Below are 20,842 nucleotides of genomic sequence, written 5' to 3'. Positions count from 1 at the left end.
GGTGGCACTGACAGCCTGAAACCTTGTCGCCTGCATTTTGACCCAAGACCACGACAATGAGGCAACCGCCATGCATGGCGCCATGCAGTAACGGAATGAGCCATTTTCATAAAACCAGAAACACAAGTTGAACCCGACAGCAGACGATTGCAGATGCCTTCTTTGCCAATACGCTGATTCTCTGGAGGCTAACAAGAATCTGTTCCTGATTTTGCATGAATAATAATAATATAATAATTGGTTCACAGGAAGGGAAAGGCGCAGTATCTGTCACACTTGTTTCTGTGGACACCTGAACCGCACCGTAAGGGAAGGGATGAAGGTGGAAATGAAGGTGGATACAGAGAAAGGAGCCGTAGTGGAGGGTTACGGAGTAGTTTCGACTACCTGGGAATCTAACGTGCACTGACATCGCACAGCACACGGACGCCTCTTCGTTTCGCCTCCATGTACATTTGATTTTCTGTCTGATACACACGACTAGTCACTTAGCTAGAAACAATTCTCGGAGGACGTTCTGCGCGCCGGTAGAAAAGTTTTGGGCGAAAGAAAGGCGGAATGAAGGGGAGAGGTAGAATATACTACTACTACTACTACTACTACTACTACTACTACTACTACTACTACTACTACTACTACTACTACTACTACTACTACTACTACTACTACTACTACCACCACTACCACTACCACTACCACTACCACTACCACTACCACTACCACTACCACTAATAATAATAATAATAATAATAATAATAATAATAATAATAATAATAATAATTGGTATCCATGAAAGGAAGGAGGCAGTATCTGTTAGACGTCCCGTGGACAAAAAAAAAATTATTTATAGGAAGGGAAAGGCGCGGTAACTGCATTTTCTGTGGATACCTCAACCGCGCCGTAAGAGAAGGGCGGAAGGTGGGAGTGAAAGTGGAAAGAGGGGCCGTAGTGGAAGGCTACGGAGTAATTTCGACCACCTGGGGATCTTTAACGTGCACTGAAATTGCACAGCACACGGACGCTTCTTTGTTTCGCCTTCATCGAAAGGCAGCGTCCGGCGGTCGGGATCGAACCCCGGTACTCCGGCCCGTTGTAAGGGCAGGTAGAATGCAACTCAAAAATTTTTGGGGCGTATTCTGACCCCTAAATACCAGCCCTGGCTAGGCCCCTAAATTCAGTTCAGTCGTGTCCGACTCTTCGTGACCCTATGGACCATGTCATGCCACGCTTTCTGGTCTCTCACTATCTTCCTAACATCACATAACTTCATCTGCAGTGCCTCGAGGATGCCATCTAACCATCGCGTTCGCTGCCTACCCCTTCTCCGGCGACCCTCAACCTTTCCCAACATCAAATCTTTCTCCAGCGACTCCTCCTCATCAGATTACCAAAGTAGCTGTGCTTTAACTTTAGAATTTGACCCTCCAATGAGCAGTCAGGGTTTATGGTCGACAATATCGACTGATTAATATCAGTTAGTATCCATGAAAGGAAGGGGGCAGTATCTGTCAGACGTCCCGTGGACAAAAAAAAAATATAGGAAAGGAAAGGCGCGGTAACTGCATTTGTTTTCTGTGGACACCTCAACCGCGCCGTAAGAGAAGGGAGGAAGGTGGGAGTGAAAGTGGAAAGAGGAGCCGTAGTGGAAGGCTACGGAGTTATTTCGACCACCTGGGGATCTTTAACGTGCACTGAAATCGCACAGCACACGGACGCTTCTTCGTTTCGCCTTCATCGAAAGGCAGCGTCCGGCGGTCGGGATCGAACCCCGGTACTCCGGCACGTTGTAAGGGCAGGTAGAATGCATTGAGGGTAAACAGCACAATAAAGACGAGGACGAACGAAGTACACTGTGTACTTCGTTCGTCCTCGTCTTTATTGCGCTGTTTACTCTCAGTGGATTACCAACTTGCCCAAGCGTCTGTTTTAGGTAGAATGCAACTCTCAAAAATTTTTGGGGCGTATTCTGACCCCTAAATACCAGCCCTGGCTAGGCCCCTAAATACTAGTGGATATTTTAATGGTTATTCCTATTTCTCCATGTCAGAATTTTTTTCTACCTTTCGGTATGCATACTACGATAAACAGCTATGAGGGCTACTTTCGTCGTTCCAGCCTTTATCCTCAACCTTTTTGTGCATTATGTTCTCCAAAATCTATCGAGGACTGCGCAGCTGTCGTGAGCGAAGAGCTGTAACAGTTCCCACAGCGCACTGATCCAATTCTTCTGCGTCTCCTGGTAGCGTTTCCCCCTCTCCCTTATTGAGCAACATGAAAGCCCAGGCACGTATTTTTCAGAAGGGATTTTCAGAAGGGAGCAAACAGAGCCATGACTGCCGGGTGTAGGGCTTGAAGTAAAACAGCTGCGCAGCGCACATGCACATGTGTGCAGTCCAGAACGAGTAGCGTGTTGTTAACTTTTTTTAGGCCAGAGGCCAGCCTTTTTGCGTCATCCAGCAAGCTGAATATAATAGAAACGGTGTGCCTTCTGCAGGAAATAAACGACAAACAAAAAATACGCCACTGCGGTGAACTGGAGGCCCAGCTGACATTGCCTTGTGCGCTTAAATGAAGTGCTTGGCACGCGGCCTCGTTTACTGCATCGTGCTGCACAAATGTTCGAGCAAAAATAAAATGTCTAAGGCCACACCGGCTTGCAGATTAGGAGCTCGTATTCAACGGCTACAATACAAAATTAGTTCTGGCAATAGAATTCGCAAGGCGGACTCTCTGATCGGTTCACTGCCAAATCGCAGGGATAATTGACCAGTTATAGAGAAGAAAACGAACTAGCTCGGACAAAATATAAATATGATGCTTAGTTTGTCATCTGTGTAGCTCCTTTCCATGGTTTTTAGCCACTGATGTCATTAACCACAAATGTTAGGGCACGCCAGGACAGTTATATGTGCCCATCTTCAACATATCACTCACTATCCATGGGAAGTTCCAGTTGTCTCCACCCTGTTTATTCCTGCCGTTCCCTACTACGCTTGCCATCGTCTGTTACCCTCCTGAACCATGGGCTCGCTTCTAGGTATCCTGCCCATTTCTTTTTGTTTCTACCCACATATGCATGTCGTCTTAGTTTTACTGCACTCTGCTGGTACCTTGCCTCTCCATACAATTAGCATATATCCGTTCACAGCATGACTTATTCCAATCATTAAGTTTATTTTTTTTCTTTGTTTTGTTTTTTACTTCGACCATCTACGTGACGTCAACGTACGAATCCTCGAGTTTTGCGAGCAGTTAAACAGCTCGAACACGGTCAAAGACGTTCGTGCGATGCCTATTTAGATAACGGCCGTTGGCATGCAGCCAATATTTCTGCTACCTCTTCGAGTTACTTTTAGTACAGTATGTGCTGCCCCTTCTTGCGCAACTGAAAGGGCTTTGAACGGGAAGCCTCTACGGCTTGCATGACGTCCATCGGCCAACTGTGGTTTGGATGCGTCCGTAATGTTATTTGTTCAGTTAATTGTGTTCGCAACGTTTAATTTTTCTTGCCACCTGCACTTCATTCTACTCGAGTGTGGCTGCCAAGTCTTGAAAATATTTGCGAATAGTTCCTATTTCAATTTTTTTTTTTTACAATCTTTCTTGAACTGTCACTTAGCCTTAGTTTCCTGTGTGCTTAATGTCAGAAAATCAAACTCCAGTGCAAGCACTTCTAGTCATAGCGTCAGTCACTTGACTGCACGTTGATTTTATATAACGTCTCCTCTTAGCGCTATAGGCATACTGAACTCAAATGATCAGCCCCAAAGAGCCTTCAGGTTTAATAAAGCAAGTGAAAGTGACTACGAGCTGCTCCTTTGCTCTTAAGCAAAGTGGAAAAGACAAGTATCAAATTAAACAATATGGATTCTGAATGTTTCTGATTATTATATTATCCCAAGCCCTTGTTCTCTGGCCTTGACAACAAAATTTAACCCTATTGCCATGATACGAGCAATGGGATGACAACGTAATTATCTAGCCTTAGATGTGCCGATTTCTGGTTCGTACAAAAAGAAAAAAAAAAAGTATTGAAACGTCTAGCCATGAGGAGCGGAAATTTACAGCGCATTTGCGAACACTTTTTCAGGCAATGTTTCAAGCGAAATTGCCGGCGGTCTGAGTACACTGCAAGGAAAATCGCAACCTTAAAGGTGCATTTGAATGTATGCAACTCATATCCTCCAGAAATCTCCTGAAAGGGTGCATTGAAGCATTGACCCACTCTTAAAGCGTGCAGTGATGATTGCTGCACACATTAAAAGGGTATGCATCAGTACCTCAATGCACTCTTCCTGGGCAGGGTGTAAGGTATAGACACGGAAAGGGTGCAGTTCTGTTTACAGTGTAAAAGCACTGCGTAAAAGCACAGTGTAAAAGCACGCTAGCGGCTGGTATCGACCGGCGAAACCTGAACGTGCCGTCGCACCAAGCTACCTGTCAGCATCGATTATCCGCACGTGTCAACGACCTCCCCGCCACGTATATACTATCGGGCACGTTTCCGGGAACGGATGGAGAAATCAAGCGAGGCAGATCTATGCAGCAGTACCATTCGATTGGGGGGTCAATGCGCCCAGAAAAGGAATCTAGGTCAAATCGGTAGCTAAGAGAAAGCATTGATGGACATCAAAACAAAAAGTGGGGAAAGTTGCTCCATTTTTCGCGATCGAAAAAAGTTTATCTCCAACTCAGCCTGCAAACAAAACAATCGCCAGTGCTATTCGGGAGCGTTACCACGCAAACGTTCGTGGTCGGTTCTGTCGCAGGGGCAAAGACCAGACCCAGTGAAATAAACCAAAGACCACAACCTCGTTTGAAACTGAAGCCATTACAAGTATAGAATGAATTTGTTTCGTGCGCACGCTGATTACAGTAAAGCGATGCAAAACAAGCATACTATTTTTTATTTACTTATAATTGGCAATGCTTATACGCTCGAAACCTATTGAACGAATCGGGATTTAACCGCGCTTGTGCACGAAATATAACTTTAGGCATGGGGCATTGATCTGGCGATTCTGTTACTGTTACAAATAGTGTAGCTGCAGTTCGAGAATTTTTATTCGCTACATCGAGGAAACGCTAATATACTCAAATTTTATTTTACGAAATACATTCACAAGTAGAGACGACGAGATACCCTTGTGTAAAATATATTAATCAACCGTTGCCTCCGGTTACACACATCATTCCAACGAAATAGAGTTAGATTTGGTATATGGGGTTTTGATTGATTGATTTATAGGAAGGGAAAGGTGCGGTAACTGTCTCACTCGTTTTCTGTGGACACCTCAACCGCGCCGTAAGGGGAGGGAGGAAAGTGGGAGTGAAAGTGGAAAGAGAGAAAGACAAGCAGTAGTGGAGGGCTATCGATAGAGGCGAAACGAAGAGGCGTCCGAGTGCTGTGCGATGTCAGCGCACGTTAAAGATCCCCAGGTGGTCGAAGTTTATGGGGTTCAACATCCCATAGCGACTCAGGCTATGGCAGAGAGCGTAGTGGAGGGCTCTGGAAATTTCGACCACCTGGGGGTTCTATAACGTGCACTGAGGTCACAAAGCACACGGGAGCACTGCCTGTCGTCTCTATAGAAAAGCGGCCACCGAGGCCAGGATTCGATCCCGAATCCTGGGGCACTGTAGTCGAGCGCCTTAACCACTGCGCCACCAAAGCGGGGCGGAATACAATTTGGTTGCTTCGATGCACGTCAACGGTTAACGGGGCGAGCGTATTCAGAACGCATATCCGCTGGGAACGGGCCATCCGGACAAGCGGCGGAAGGCGACTTTCCTTCGTCCAGAGCGCACTCGTTAAGGTAAGAGCGCGAAACAAGTTTTCGCACGATATAGTTACGGTTTTCCTGTGCACGCACACTTGGCGTGGGATTCAATGGTGGGAGTGCGGATTCAATCTGGCAGCTAGCTAGCGTCGCACTTGAAGAAACAAAGCCGTGTTATTCGGGTACCACACTCCCACCAGAAAACGACAGCCTGCGCTAGGGGAAGTCCTGTAATCGCGCGCGACATTTGGAGCTCCGATAATCAACAAGAGCTGACTTCACCGTCGGAACGCGCACTCAGTCGCTATCGTCAACGGAAACCGCTGCTCCGGCGCGTAGCAGTGCAAGTTGAGCATGAACTATTTCAAGATTCGGTTTGGTTTTAATGGTTTAATGACCCAAAGCGACTCGGGCTATGAGGTACGCCTCACTGGAGGACTACGGAAACTTCGACCGCCTGAGAGTTTTTAGCGTGCACTCACATCACACGGTAGACGGGCGCATTGCTTTTCACCGCTACCGAATATCCTTCCTGCCAAATATCCTTCCTGCTTGGGAACAGCAGTCGAGAGCACTAACAACTGAGCCACTGCAGCGGGTCATCCGAACTATTTCAATCCTCGCACAGACTTATTTGGAATATCAAGACTCGGCCGGAGAAAAAGCACTTTTCCCTTTGTTCGGCGTCGTTCGGAGAGAACAAAATTTCGCATAGCCGCTGCTTGGAAGCTGGAATGGGAAAAGAGCGAGGTGTATTGTCTGTGTGGCCGGTCTACAGAACACGATGCCGCCAAAGAAACCAATAACCGAAACATTTTTATTGTTCCTGCACACTGTCAACGCTCAGAGATATAGTACTGGTATACCACGTACAATAGGGAGTTAAAATTCTAACGACAGGTGCAGCCTAAACTCGTTACGCAACCTGCGGCAATCTAAAAATTTTTTTCTGAAAAATACAGAAATTTTCTGTTCTGTTACGTTTTCTGTGTTTTAATTTTTTTCTGTCATTTTACAGTTTTTTTTTGTTTACAACTGAAAGAAAGTTTTTTGTAAATTGGCAAAACATTTCTGTTATACGGCGTTTTATTTTTATTTTTCTGTTGCAGTGAAAAGTATGATCCATATGTATATATATATATATATATATATATATATATATATATATATATATATATATATATATATATATATATATATATATATATATATATATATATATATATATATATACTTTTTTTATTCGTTTTTAATTTCACGTTTTCTGTGTAAAAATAACGAAATTGCGTTAAGCGCTAATTTCTTTAATGAACACCATTTCTAAGGTGAAATCCTTCCCAACTCCATCTCACAAATATCTCTTGGCGCTGGCAATACACGATGGCACCCATAAAGCTGGCCGCACTACAGTCGCCTAGCCACCGAAGAGAGGGAAGTGAAAAATGCCTAACACCACTGTAGCAAGGGGTTGTTGTTATTGTGGCTGTAGGAAGAAGGAAAAGAAAATGCACGGGCCTGCTACTGGCTCTGTAGCTGAGCCACCTCCGCTGCCTCGAACAGACAGAGGAGAAAATAGAGAAGAAAGAAAAAAATAGAGGCAGAGAAAGATGCGCGCCGCAACAACAGCTGTCGTCCACCACCGAAGCGGTGGCGGGTGCAATGACTGCCTACAAGAGATAAAGCTTCGTTGGCAGGCTAGCCACCGCCGCAAGCAGGGGAGTCAGACTGCCTCGTGCGGCCAAACCTCTGTTCATCGGACAGCGCCCTCGGGGTTGTCATAACATTTCGCTTTCCATTCAGCATTTACCTATTAGTCAAATTGAGTTTGCGGTAGAAAATAGAACAGCCGACAAAAACATGCCGAATTGTTTGCCTTCCAATTGATGTTTCGGCTGGGAAACCGAAAAACCTGCTTTGGGCCAACCAATAACGGACCTCAATGTGGCGCCACTATTTATATTATTTCGAATCGAAATTGTTATGTCCCCGTTCATCAGACAGCGCCCTCAGGGTTGTCATAACATTTCGCTTTCCATTCAGCATTTACCTACTAGTCAAATAAAACTGAGTTAGCGGTAGAAAATAGAACAGCCGACAAAAATATAGCGAATTGTTTGCCTTCCAATTGAGGTTTCGGCTAGAAAACAGAAAATTGCTTTTTTTTTTTCGTGAAAGTATTTCGGTAGATGAAGTAGAACAGATATTCTCTGTACGGGGACAGAAATTTTCTTTAAAAATACCTGTAATTTCACACATTTTTTACACATGCTAGCTTTGCGATTTATGCACATTTAAAGTGAAACGCGCCACCGTAAACTCTGAATATAAGTCATCGCTCTTACTTTTTTTTTTTTTAATTTGCTGCTCCGGCAAAATTGTCATGCACATACAGAAATGTCGTTAAAAATAAAAAAAGAACCGTACTTATAACTTGACTGGATACTAGCTCACTTTGATTACCAGTGCCGCGTCCATTTTTACAAGCCTTACTTTAGGCATGGCCAGGAAATGTGCTGTAAATGGCTATCAAAAAAAAAAAAAGAACGAATCTATCAAGTAAAACTGGAAGCACTGTATGCACCGAGAAGAAAAGAATGCTGTTTTTCCGTCCCATTATTGATTAGAATGAGAGTAGAATACCGCCGGAAAGCTGCAGTTGCAATGAATGCTTGAAGGCAACTCACCAAACCTGAAGGAAAGAAACGCGTAGCTGCTTACCTGCGCTCAGTGTAGACTATAACGCGAAAGGAAAGCACTACCAGACCTGGTCTCTGACGCGTTAGTCGGTACGAAGGCATTTATACATTTCCGATCTTTGAGCCAGCATTGTGCAATGAAAGCTGCGAGGCATACAATGACTGATACTGCGGTGCAACGCACTGCCCACATCCGCGATACGTCAACGAAGACCAGGATTGCATTATCGAAAGTTGCAACCTCTCGGTGCTTTCAAATAGCCCCGGTGTCGGCATCTGTGGGATGTCGCAAAACAGCGAAACAACTGAAAACGACGAGAAAGGACCCGAGAATAGGCTGGCTTTCTAAACTGACGAGATGCAATCGCGTGGGGGGTAAAATATAGCTTCACTGCCCATTGAAGGACACAGCCTACATTTAACCCTATCGTGTACAAGTTGGGGCCACCTTATAACTTCGCAAGCACCCAAACCTCAACGTCCGACCTCACTGACACCTTTCTTTGATACCTTTGTGTTCTCTCAGAATCCCGTCTGTTCCCTTTAAAATATGCCCCGCCGCGGTGGTGCAGTGGCAAAACGCCCGAATACTATGGCGGAGTTACCGAGTTTGATCCCGACCGCAGCGGCTGCGTTTCGATGGAGGCGAAACGAAGAGCCGTCCGTGTTCTGTGCGATGTCGTTGTTGTGGCAGTAGGAAGAAGGAAATGAAAATGCACGGGCCTGCTACTGGCAGGCACTATATACTGGCTCTGTAGCTGAGCCCCCTCCGCTGACTAATTGATTTATAGGAAGGGAAAGGCGCGGTAACTGTCTCACTTGCTTTTTCTGTGGACGCCTCAACTGCGCCGTAAGGGAAGGGAGGAAGGTGGGAGTGAGAGTGGAAGGAGAGAAATAGGAGCCGTAGTGGAGTTCTGCGGAGTAATTTCGACCACCTGGGGACCTTAATGTGCGTTGAAATCGCACAGCACACGGACGCCTCTTCGTTTCGCCTACATCGAAACGCAGCCGCCGCGGTCGGGTTCGAACCAGGGTACTCCGGCACAGTAGTCGGGCGTCTTACCACTGCACCACCCAGGCGGGGCGCCCCTCCGCTGCCTCGTGCGGACCTCCGCTGATTGATTGATTTATAGGAAGGGAAAGGCGCGGTAACTGTCTCACTTGTTTTCTGTGGACACTTCAACCGCGCCGTAAGGGAAGGGAGGGAGGTGGGAGTGAAAGTGAAAAGGGAGAAAGAGAAGTCGTAGTGGAGGGCTGCGGAGTAATTTCGACCACCTGGGGATGTTTAACGTGCGCTGACATCGCCACAGCACACGGACGCCTCTTCGTTTCGCCTCCATCAAAACGCAGCCGCCGAGGTCGGGTGCGGACCGAGGATTGATTGATTGATTTATAGGAAGGGAAAGGCGCGGTAACTGTCTCACTTGTTTTCTGTGGACACCTCAACCGCGCCGTAAGGGAAGGGAGGAAGGTAGGAGTGAAAGTTGAAAGAGAGAAAGAGGAGCCGTAGTGGAGGGCTACGGTAGTTTCGACCACCTGGGGATCTTTAACGTGCGCTGACATCGCGCAGCGCACGGACGCGGACCGAGGAGAAAATAGAGAAGAAAGGAAATGAAGAGGGAGAGAAAGACGCGCGCCGCAACAACAGCCGTCGTCCACCACCGAGGCAGTCGCGGGTGCAATGACGGCCTACAACAGATAAGATCCACACGTGGTCTAAATTACTCCGTAGCCCTCCACTACGACTCCCTTTCTCTTTCCACTTTCACTCCCCGCCTCATCCCTTCTTACGGTGCGGTTCAGGTGTCCACAGCGCGTGTGACCGGTAATGCCTTTTCCTTCCTGTCAACCGATTATTATACCTTTAAAAGAACATCAGTCATATTTAACTCTTGCCAATATCTATGTCCATTTTCCTAATTGCAGTTATAGGATGTCCTTAAGCGCGCATTTTCTCCTCATAGTCGCCTGAATTCACTATCCTGAACTCTTAATCTGCTTTATTCCCTGCCCCTTAGCGCTGCGCTTTCCTTTTACGCTATAAATGCTCGTAGCGTTGTCCAATACCTAAGCTTTACTCCTTTCATCAGCACCCACGTTTCTGCCCAATAGACGAGTTGGGGCAGAGTTATTCTGCGTTGGACTCTAGTACCTGCAAGGTATAGCTGCTATATAGTTCCCTCTTCAGCGGGGATATTGGCAAACTGCCATTCAAGATGTGATAATAGCTGTGAAGTTACGTTATCCCGAGTGACGAAATATCCAGCCGTATACCTATGCTACAGCATCAATGTTATCTGCCCCTTATGCAAGCTCCAAAAGGAGACTGGGACGACGTCCAATAAATTTTCCGACGGAATACATTAAAAATCCAAATGAGCGAGAAAAAGTAACTCAAGCGATAAGCGTCCCTCTAGGAAGTCGAACGACGTCAAGAACGAGGATCTGAATTAAGCGTAACATTTGTCTATTTTTATTGCCCACAACGGAAACAAACCAGTGAAGTGCGTACGATGCGGTATGCGCATTCGTCAGAACAACAGGAAGGGAACAGCGAAGGATTACTATGTTGCAACGGGATGTGCAAAAACGAAATTCCAACGCTGCTAGTCGACAATTGCTCATTTACACTTTTCAGTTGACAACCGGCGGCTCAGACAACGCATCGGCTTGTAAGGCCATTGTTTTTTTTTTCTCTCCCTTTATCCGTCTCGCTCACACAAAGGAAACCGCCTACTCGCCCATCGGCTCTGATAGCGATGAATTAGCTTACAAGTAGTTGAGCAAGGCAGCGAACATGAAGAGAACACGAAGAACCATGTCCTCATGTACCAGTGTTTCGCGTACGAAAAGTATTCGGGATTAATGAAAGGAAATGCCTCTTCGACTGGAACATAAAATTTTGTAGCACCAGGCTATTCAAAGATGTCGCTCTAAGGCACACTGTATCCTTGAAAATCATTGCCTTAAAGCTAATTTTTGCAGTTCCTGTTTTATCCTTCGTAACGATGCCTAAGACATTACTATATACACGGATTACCACGTCATATTCGCCTACGACTTCTGAATAATTTATAATAGAATTTCTTTCGTCACTTAATCCAGTTTCAATGGCCGGTGGATGGCTGTGACGTCCAAGTCAGGTCCAGGTCACGTGAGGGATGAAAATAAAGCGATATAATGATTTTTGTGTTAATTAGATTTCACTACAATGATAAAGCCAGCCTGGCTCAAGGCCCGGAATCACTGCAAGTGAAGAATCAGTGATTACATCGCCGTTTTCACGCCGCGTGTCAAGGCTTGATCATGACATGTAACCATCTCTTGGCTGCTGAAAACGAAACTGGTAAGAAAAGAAAATTCAATTATAAACTATTTAGCGGAAGTAGGCGAAACCTGCGTGCGAATCAATACACAGGAATGACTTACGCATCATTAACAAGAAGAAAAATGCCACCAAAATTTGGTCTTTGCAGTTCTTTAATGCGGCGATCAGGGCTGTGATTGCAACAATTTATACTACACGTCCCTTGGCTTCAGGCATTATCAGAGCTGGGGATTTAACCCTCCCTAAATTACAATAAATATTCGAGAACGGGAACCCTGAAAATGATTCGTGCGAATAAAAGGGAAACTGCGAATTTTGAACGGCTAGATTTATTGAGCAAATTTATACAAGCTCGCAATCTGAGTTTTTGCGTACAGACAGCAGTGCCGTCATGTTGGCTGCCTGCTCGGCTTGTAGTAAGCTAACTCCTCGCACGGAGACTATGCTTTTTGTTAGCGCCCCAGCATGTGATCCAATACAGTAGTGGTGCTGGCTGCCTTTTCTGCATTTTTGTCCCTTACCTGTGCGCACACCCACAAGCATCACGTCTACGTCCAAGAAATCCGAGGGAGAGACATTTTAGAAACAGATTTCTCTTTCTAATCAAACAAGGTCACTAAATACGTAAGGTTATCGCAAAGTGGTAAGTAAAGTTTCAAAATATCTTCAAAATTTATTTAATGATTCCAGCTCAAATCTAAGAAAACGCTTAAAATAGGCATTTCAGAAGAGGGACACATGATCGAGACCAGCATTTAAATGTTTCTATAACAGCAAACATTCTGGTGGAATTAAACATCGCATAGTCTATCATCTCGAGTACTGAAAAATTTACCAACACTGGTACACACGGCTCTGTTTCCTAAGCCTGCGTAGTACTTTTCCTGAAATTTGGGAATGGGAAGGGTGAAGGGCAACTAACACTAACGAAGATAGATCCCACAGCATCTGCCTCGGCCGTTGCAGTACTTGGACCTAAAAATCCTTTCAACGAATGGTCTAGCTTCGCGCACCTTAAGAAGCCGAGGCATTGTTTCAAACTACTCATAGTAACACGTCGGCTAGAAAATGTGCACAAACGGAGCGCTAACGGCAGGTATGAGCAGCCGTGCAATCGACTAATTTGAGCCATAACGTTTACCACCCCAAAAACAAGCAAACGCTATGCCGAACATGGCATCGCGTTTGTACGAAACTGCAGTAAGAAGGAAAAACACACAACGAGCTCTTAACAGGTATTCGATGCAGTGAAATGCTGTATATAATCTGGAGACCGGCACCAAAACGTCAAGACCACTATGCTACTGCGGCGGGTGGAAAACGCTAAAAATGTTTACTCATTCAAGGCACTTTACGACATAATGAGAGGCTAAGATGATGAAGAGCGTTTATGACTGCAAAAATACAAGGCTAAGTTCAAGGTACGAAAATAAAAAAAAATTAAAGGTTTGTGTGGAGCAAAATTTATCGGCAGAACAATAAATAAATACATATTATTGCAAAGGAATATACAGAATAGTGAGTGATAGTAAAAAAAGAATTCAGGAATGAACAAATCTCTTTGCTATAAGAACACTGTCTTTCGGAAAGGTCACGAAAAAATACCTGTACAGGTGATACGAAGAAAGAAAGACTGTCTTAGAACAATATCAACACATCACTGTTGATATCGTCATCGTGGAATGCTTAATTTTTGGAGTTAGACCACAAAAAAAAAAATTACGGTCATTGCAACTAACCGCCACTTTGTTACTTTCTATTCAAGAGCGTGGTATACGTTGGTCCTGACATCGTAGGCACAATGACGGCAGTCCCTACATAATTTATGCAACACGTTAAGACGCAGAGAGGTAAGCGGATTATATACCTGCCACATCTGTAAAAGAGCTCCGGACACAAAAAATGACGGCCAGTAGTCGCTAACCATGAATACAATGTTTCAACCCAACCCTGAGCTCAACAGATTGCTTTGCTCCCCATGAACCGAAACCCGTCGTACTAAATTAGCATATGACGAGGATCCGATAACAAAAAAGCGTACAAATTCCCAGGAAACCGGAAACTTGTTCTAACGAATTTCCCATAACAACTTCCACCCCAGGTAATAATTTCTCGTACTAAAACAACTCCTGCCTACTCGGTCATATCATGCGTTCGCTGTCATGTGTCACAGCCCGATGACCAGTCAGTACATGACCGTGCCACGAGACAACTACAGCCCGCAACTGTCAGTCATGCCCGTGGTTTCTCGCTCACACAGCCAATACAGCCGATGATGGTTTTTCTGGAGCGCGAGGCTTTAAAATGTACCGAGTTGAAACATGTTACACAGGAACTGACGTAAGAAGGCGCCAAAGTGTACTAGAGCAGCACGAGCATCACAGGCGCAAGGTGTTCAGGCTTCCGTTTTGCACTGGTCCTCACCGTCACGATAGCACAAGCTGAACATGAAATATCGCTGAACTGTATTCTAGCTGAAGCTTATCGCGAATAAATTCTGACCTCCGATTTTACAAAGCTGACTGGTGGCGCGAATGCCGATTCTGGTCACTTCAGAAGAAATTGGGGCCGATCCACCTAAGCCCTGAACCTTCCGCCACGAACAACGTTGCACAAACGTGTCTTCTTCCCGAGGCGAACGGTGGCGCCAGTTGCGTGTGGCAGATCTAGGTCAGGGGATGAAATAAATTTGCGGAGGAATACTGTCGTGCACGTAGCTCTATGGCATTAAAATGCAGTACACGTTACCCGCTCAATAGAAACCTAGTAGACGTGCGCGAAATACTTTTGCGCCGCGAGGGTGAATTCCTACATGTGGAAGTGGAAGTAGCATGTGGAATTCCTACATGTGGGCAACTTTCAAAGAAACGATGACTTTTAGATCTGGCTCCTCACAAAACATCGCGAAGCCTCTCGGATAACAGACATGCTTTTACAGTGACAAAAATGGCACCACGCGCAGCTCATGGTAGCAAAAGACTTTTTTTTTTCCTTCAGAAAGGTTCGCTAATAATACCAACAACGCTTTCCATAAGTACGAATAGCCGAAGCCACGCGAAACCGTAGTCGTGGTGAGCTCGCGAGGTAGGGGTGCCTCACCAGTCATGACAGATGTCGCACAAAATTCCAGCATAGAGCAGAAATACATGTTTTAGCGGGATGTTAGTGGTGAACATTATATGGTTAAAAAATCGCAGTGGTTAATGTGGTTACGTCTGTAACTCGAGCAAAAGATCGGTCCACTCGGAGCAGTTGTGTTGCTCCAATGTCGGGTGAACCAGACAAATTTACGGGTGGCCCTGCCTTCTACGAGTGATGCGCGAGCTATCAGAAGCCGAGACTACGGCACCGTCAGCTTAAACTCATTCCTCAGGACGTTTACGTGACCCCGGCACCATAACTTTTCACACCCACGATCGCGTCTCTGTCGTAATGCATACATACTTTTTTAGATTGAGCCAGCCTCCGGATTAATGTTTCGTTTCGCACTAATAAACTGGGTATAAAGAAAGAGTAACGTCATGATTTTTCCATTCGAAGGCGAGGTAAAACTAGAACACGAAGTTGAACTCACAAGTGTCAAAATATTTACTTTGGTCCTTTCACTCGGTAGTATGAACTATACTTTGTCTTCAGTTTTAGGACTAAACATCACAAGTGTAACTTCACTACCTCCTTCATGTCGAGTGGCGTACTTTTGTAGCCCACGTTGGCGATCGGTTTCAAACTATGGCATTGCTCATTCACTTCAAGCGCTTGTTTTGCAAGACTGCGAACCACTGGCACCCTGGAACTATGCACTGCACCTACGCACGAAGAACTCTTTTTGTCACAGTTAAGTTTTCACTAACTGGGGATCTTGGGAAGCGAGAAAAAAAGTTTCACGCATGTTTATTTTCAACGCTCAAATAAGTAAATTTCTTATAATAGCACAAAAATAGGGTTTTATTCGCTGCTACCTCTTTCCCCCTCGACCACTCATTGTGATATAGCAAAATTGCACAGTATTGTTTCCGAAGCATCGACCTGATAATCTATTATGAAGAATTAAAAGGTAACGCAACAGGTCTATGGAAAAATCGATGCTTACTGCATCATCGAAACATGCAGCAGCAAATAAAAGCAAAAAAAAAAAAAAATCCACGCACCGTGCTTACAGCACACGTTTATTCCAGTGTTTCGCCTGATACCTGAAGATGAACTGCTACCTGCAGTTTTTCTCTTCTATGGTTTGAAAAGGAGGCATCTGCCGCAATTCCGATACATTGACGAACATGCCGCACACTGCTAAACATGTCCCAAGAGTGACGTCAACGGTAAGCTCCATCGGCCCACGAAAGAAGGCGTACAAGAAAGAGCGGCACCGAAAGGCTCATGACGTCACAGTCGCTTCATCTCACGCGGGAATTTCAAAAACGCCAAAATATATCCGTTAAATGTGACGCAACGCGCGGACTGAAAGTAAACAAAATATGACATGTAATGCGAATTAAAAGCCACCGCATGTGTAAAATTTGCCTGAAGAAAATTTCGTTTATAAGCGGTATTAGAACCAACGACCTTGAGTTTCGAGCGAAATATGCCAAAGAACCAGCCATGCAATACACGGCTTGGGTGCCAGTACGCATGTCGTGCGGCTAATGAACCTCGGCACAGGAGTAAAGTGCCCGTCGTAAATTTTATATTGCATGATTGGAGCATGGCTTGATTTGGTTTATGGGGTTTAACGTCCCAAAGCGTCTCTTTCAGTGAGAGAGGCCGTAGTGGAGGATTCCGGAAATATCGACCACCTGGGGTTCCTAATGTGCACTGATATCGCGCAGCACACGGGCGCCTAACTTTTCGCCGCCACCGAAAAGTGGCCGCCGAAGCCGGGATTCGATCCCGCATTTTTGAACACCGTAGTAACGCTATAACCACTGCTCCACCCCGGCAAGGTGATTGGAACATTGTGGCACTAGCTATATATAGCACGTTTGCACTTCAGACTATTCCAAAGAAAAGCTTCCGAACAAGTAGCGTTATTCCGTTTTCCTATCCTCAGAACTTTTCTCGCCCATAACCGCGCCGCATGTCGGAGGTATATGCAATCTTTACTTTACCCCCTGTCTCTCCCTCTACGTCTATTTATTGTAATGCGTGGGTTTACGTGACGCCTAGTGCTGCACTTTCTCGTGAGGCGGATCAGCTTACGCGGGTAACTTAGCCAGTAGCAAAGGGTGAAAATTGATCTCTCTCCCCATCAAATACGCGCTCTGCAGTCTGAGGTGTCTCAAGGCCGAGGCCCCGCGCGATAGCGACCGAGAGAAAGGAAGTGTCCGGCCCTTATCCATATGCCGTTGTGGCGTTGGCAGAAACGCGCCGTCCAGCCCTGCCTGCTGTGGCCACGCGAGGGGCATGTAAAAATAGACAGTCGCCAAGGTTAAGGTTGAGTGTGGGAAATGCCGGAAGCGCAATTAAGCGACGCCCCATTCAGCCGGGAAACGGCAAAGGTATACGAAAAGTGTCCGCGAAAAGGCTGATCCCAGGCAGCTCCTAAATGAATGGTCCCTTTTGAAGAGTAAGTAATGTCCGCACGACGTGCGCCTAAAAGATTGAAGTTTATTTTTGACTCTCGGCTCATGTAATAGTTCAGTCCACTCTTGAAAGAAAAACAAATAGAACATGCCGATGCAAACCGGTTGTTGGCGCATGATAGCCGTAGTTGCTTACGTGCCAAAATGTCAAAACAACAACTACTTCTTAGGCGTTCGTGCGCGAAATAGCCATACATTACGCAATGCAACTGCGGTGAGGAAAATTATAATTCCGTTACATAAGAGCAGCATTGCGTAATGGACGAAGAACTGTCCAATCTGCGAAACACTGCATTGGATTCACTACCAGCTGCGGTGGCCTAGTGCTAAACTACTCAGCCGGAGAACGCTGCATGGTTCTATCTCAGCCGTAAATGTCGCATTTTCATGGAGGCGAAATGCAAGGCGCCCGAGTATTGTGCGAGGACAGCGCACATTAGAAACACTTAGTAAATTCACATCAATCCGAAGTTCTCCACTACAGCATTGCTCAAATCTCCCGTGCACTTCGGTCTAGATTAAACCAACAAAAATGAAAAGTAGGCGCTATATGTTTCCTTTCAGGCTGAATGCAGATATAACAATAAAACGAAGTTTCGTTGCGTTATTGTTGGCTTCCGTATACCTTGGCAGTGATCACATGTGCTTATGAAGACATGTATTATCTTCATGTCTGCCAGACTGATATCGCCAGTGATAACGCACGAAGTGGTTCAAGTGTGCCGTGTAAGATACTTATCTGAACTTAAACTTTAGGGGTAGCTTTGGTAGAACATGCACATGGCCCACATTTTCCACTACCACGACGACGCCCTGGCCTGCGCGGGCATTGTGCGCACGAATCACGTGACCCGGTCAAATCTCTTCAACATAACGTTTTTATCGAACCTTGCTGGACGAACAAGAGCGGATATTCAGGTACAACACTGCAAAACGTCATTTGCAGACAAAACACGCAGTTCAAAGGAATACATTTGCCGGTCAAGGAGAACATCGCGTTTCATTTGTACAATTAATATTTTAAGGATTTATGCAGTATATTCTTAATTGCAACAAAACGAAGAAGGCTGGTTAGTAACTTATATAAACGCAGTAAAAGCTCGAAACAGGCAAAATAATAAGTGGGAAATGCATTCTTTAGCACACGTCTGTTGTTATCTGCCCGGGTTTTGTAGATATTCTCATCCGCTGCAATTCTGCACTAAAAAGCAACAAACCCGGAGGAATCGCCGGCACAAACGATAAGCGACGAATGAATTGAAAAAAATAAACGAAAGCGGAAAGCTTTCAGAGTCACAGGTGCGTGAACACCACGTGTTAGGTTTTCGTCCTTTTCCTCGTTATGAAGGCCACGTGCGATATCCGAAATACGTCATCCTGTCATAACTCAAGCGCTCGACTCGACAGGGCTAGATTTGGAACACCCGCAGCCTGCCGCTACAAGTCGTATTCGCCAGCGAGACCGCATATTACTTCATCTCTATAACAACACAGAAGTTCCGTGGTGCCCGTCCATGCAGGCCCTAGAAAACTTTGAGACGCCATGTAGTTTACCTGCGGGAATATATTGGCAATACATTGATTTCGAAACAATAGCAATCCGCAGAGAGTTTGACCTATCATACGCTTTTGGAAAGTCGTAGAACCGCTAGAAAATGGCCTCCAGTGCTTCGCAAAGTTTCAGTTCTTGCAAGTGCAGCATGTAGCAGTGCTCAAGCGCGCTGGTAAGGAAAATCAATCGGGTCTTGAAAAGAAACTGATAATTTGTGCGGCCGATACAGGGTATATTGAAAACTAGCTAAGTCTCTTTCAAAATCCTCTTTGACAGCCGCTTTCGAGCAATAGAATTGTGCAGTGCAGCTTGGTAGAGTACGTTTAGACCTATGACATCGACAGTTGGGACAGCAGAAAAATGGAAAACGAACGAGCGCGGCAGAAAATGCGCGCGAGGACAGCGCCTACATTGCTGCAGGAAGATCGGCCCTGGGTGTCGGCGAGAACAGAGGTGGCCTGGTTTGATTCACACGGAAGACGAAAGCGCTTGGGCGGCGTTTGAAATGGAGGGGGGGGGGGGGGGGGGGGGGCGAATACGCGTTGAATTGCGCCCACGATGACCCGGACAACTTTTTTTCACTCCAAGCGTCTGTCAGAGGTGCCGGTGCCCAAAATAAATTATCCCAAAAACAGACTTCATGTCATTCGGCTGAAATTCGCTGTCGAAGAAGACAACCTGTTCCGTACGGCGTTAACAGGAACGGACAGGTTCTGAAAACCGATCGCATTGCGGTGAGGGAGGCGGAACCATACGCCTTCTACAGCGAGTACCGTAAATATATCGCTCGGAAGAAAACAACCGGTTGTAAGCAGTTGAGAGAAGGAAGGGGAGGAGACATCTCACCTGTCGTTGCCTCGAACTTGTCGGTGTTCGGTAGTCGAGCAGCCAAAAAAGAACTTCTCGGTTCGAAGTTCACTACCTTCGGCTCATTCAGACGGGAAACCACTCCTTCGCTCCACTTGTTTTCGCAGGAGCGAAAATGGCGCGCATAGCTCGTCAACGAGACCAAGCTGGTTGTCGTTCACTGAGTCGCCTTCAGGAGAACTTTTGGTGTCGATAACAGCTGCGGGGCGGTGCTGTTCGAGGCTCTCCGATGGCGATGACTCACACTTCTATTGCGAAGACGGTGAAGTATTCCGTGGTTGTCGTTCACCACACCAGTTCACGGAGCCGAAGAGGCGAAAATACATTTCGTCCCGGGTCGCTCTGACTGGACCTGCCGACGCATCCGCGGACGTAGGACGTAGAACGCTTTCGCTAACGAGGTGCCTCTTCTGGTGTCAGCGCTTCTTACAGAAGCCGAGGACGGACAGGCCGCGTTGACGACACAAAAGAGAAGAAGAAACGGAAACGGGGCCGGAACGTAGCCAAGGCGACGTTTCGAGCGCGCACCACCGACGCAGCGCCGCGCTTGGCCGGCAACCAGCAACGTCGCGGGAAGCAGAGTTCGTGCCGCGCCTCACCTGCCGCTAGATCCGACTAGGAATGCAGCCGAGCAGGTAGGCAGCTTTGAGCTGAGCGCGGGCGCGCGCCCTGAACGCACTCTCCGGAGAGGACGATCGTTGCGCGCTCTCTCTCTCTCCCTCTCTCTTTCTTTAGTTTATTTCCTCCTCGCTGCAAACCTGCGGGCATCCAAAGCGCGCGAATCTTTGCCGGCGTCGCGTTCGAAGCGGACCCCGCGCAACTCCGACGCGGAGCGAGCGCGCGCTCCAGGGGAAGCCGGTTTTCCCGCCACCCTCACCGCCGCACCGTTCGGCTTCCTCGGGGCGTTGGTGCTCTTGCTCACAACTACGTCACGGTGCTGCGATTGTACGCGTTTCCTTGCTGTTTTCTTTTTTTTTCCACGATTCTTTTGTATTCCCTTCCCACTTAACTCGTTTTCGTCGCCGCTCGCAGGTAGGCAGGCG

At 46.4% G+C, this 20,842-nt stretch overlaps 1 protein-coding gene across 2 annotated transcripts in view; it reads right to left on the bottom strand.

Annotated features, from left to right (window-relative positions):
* LOC146181096 (ferric reductase 1-like) overlaps positions 1–20,599 on the bottom strand; it is an 87,353-nt gene extending 66,754 nt beyond the window's left edge. The window contains exon 1 of one of the 2 annotated variants that reach the window (XM_084576247.1): positions 19,779–20,599. The gene's annotated coding sequence lies outside the window, so the exon portion shown is untranslated. The remainder of the gene's footprint in view (positions 1–19,778) is intronic. The other variant, XM_084576246.1, reaches the window with a different exon arrangement.
* Positions 20,600–20,842: the final 243 nt, after the last annotated feature.

Source organism: Amblyomma maculatum, chromosome 8 (genome assembly GCF_055883805.1).
Source record: "Amblyomma maculatum isolate TAMU_Amacu chromosome 8, ASM5588380v1, whole genome shotgun sequence".
Lineage (NCBI taxonomy): Eukaryota > Metazoa > Arthropoda > Arachnida > Ixodida > Ixodidae > Amblyomma > Amblyomma maculatum.
This window is presented reverse-complemented; position numbering and strand designations above follow the sequence as displayed.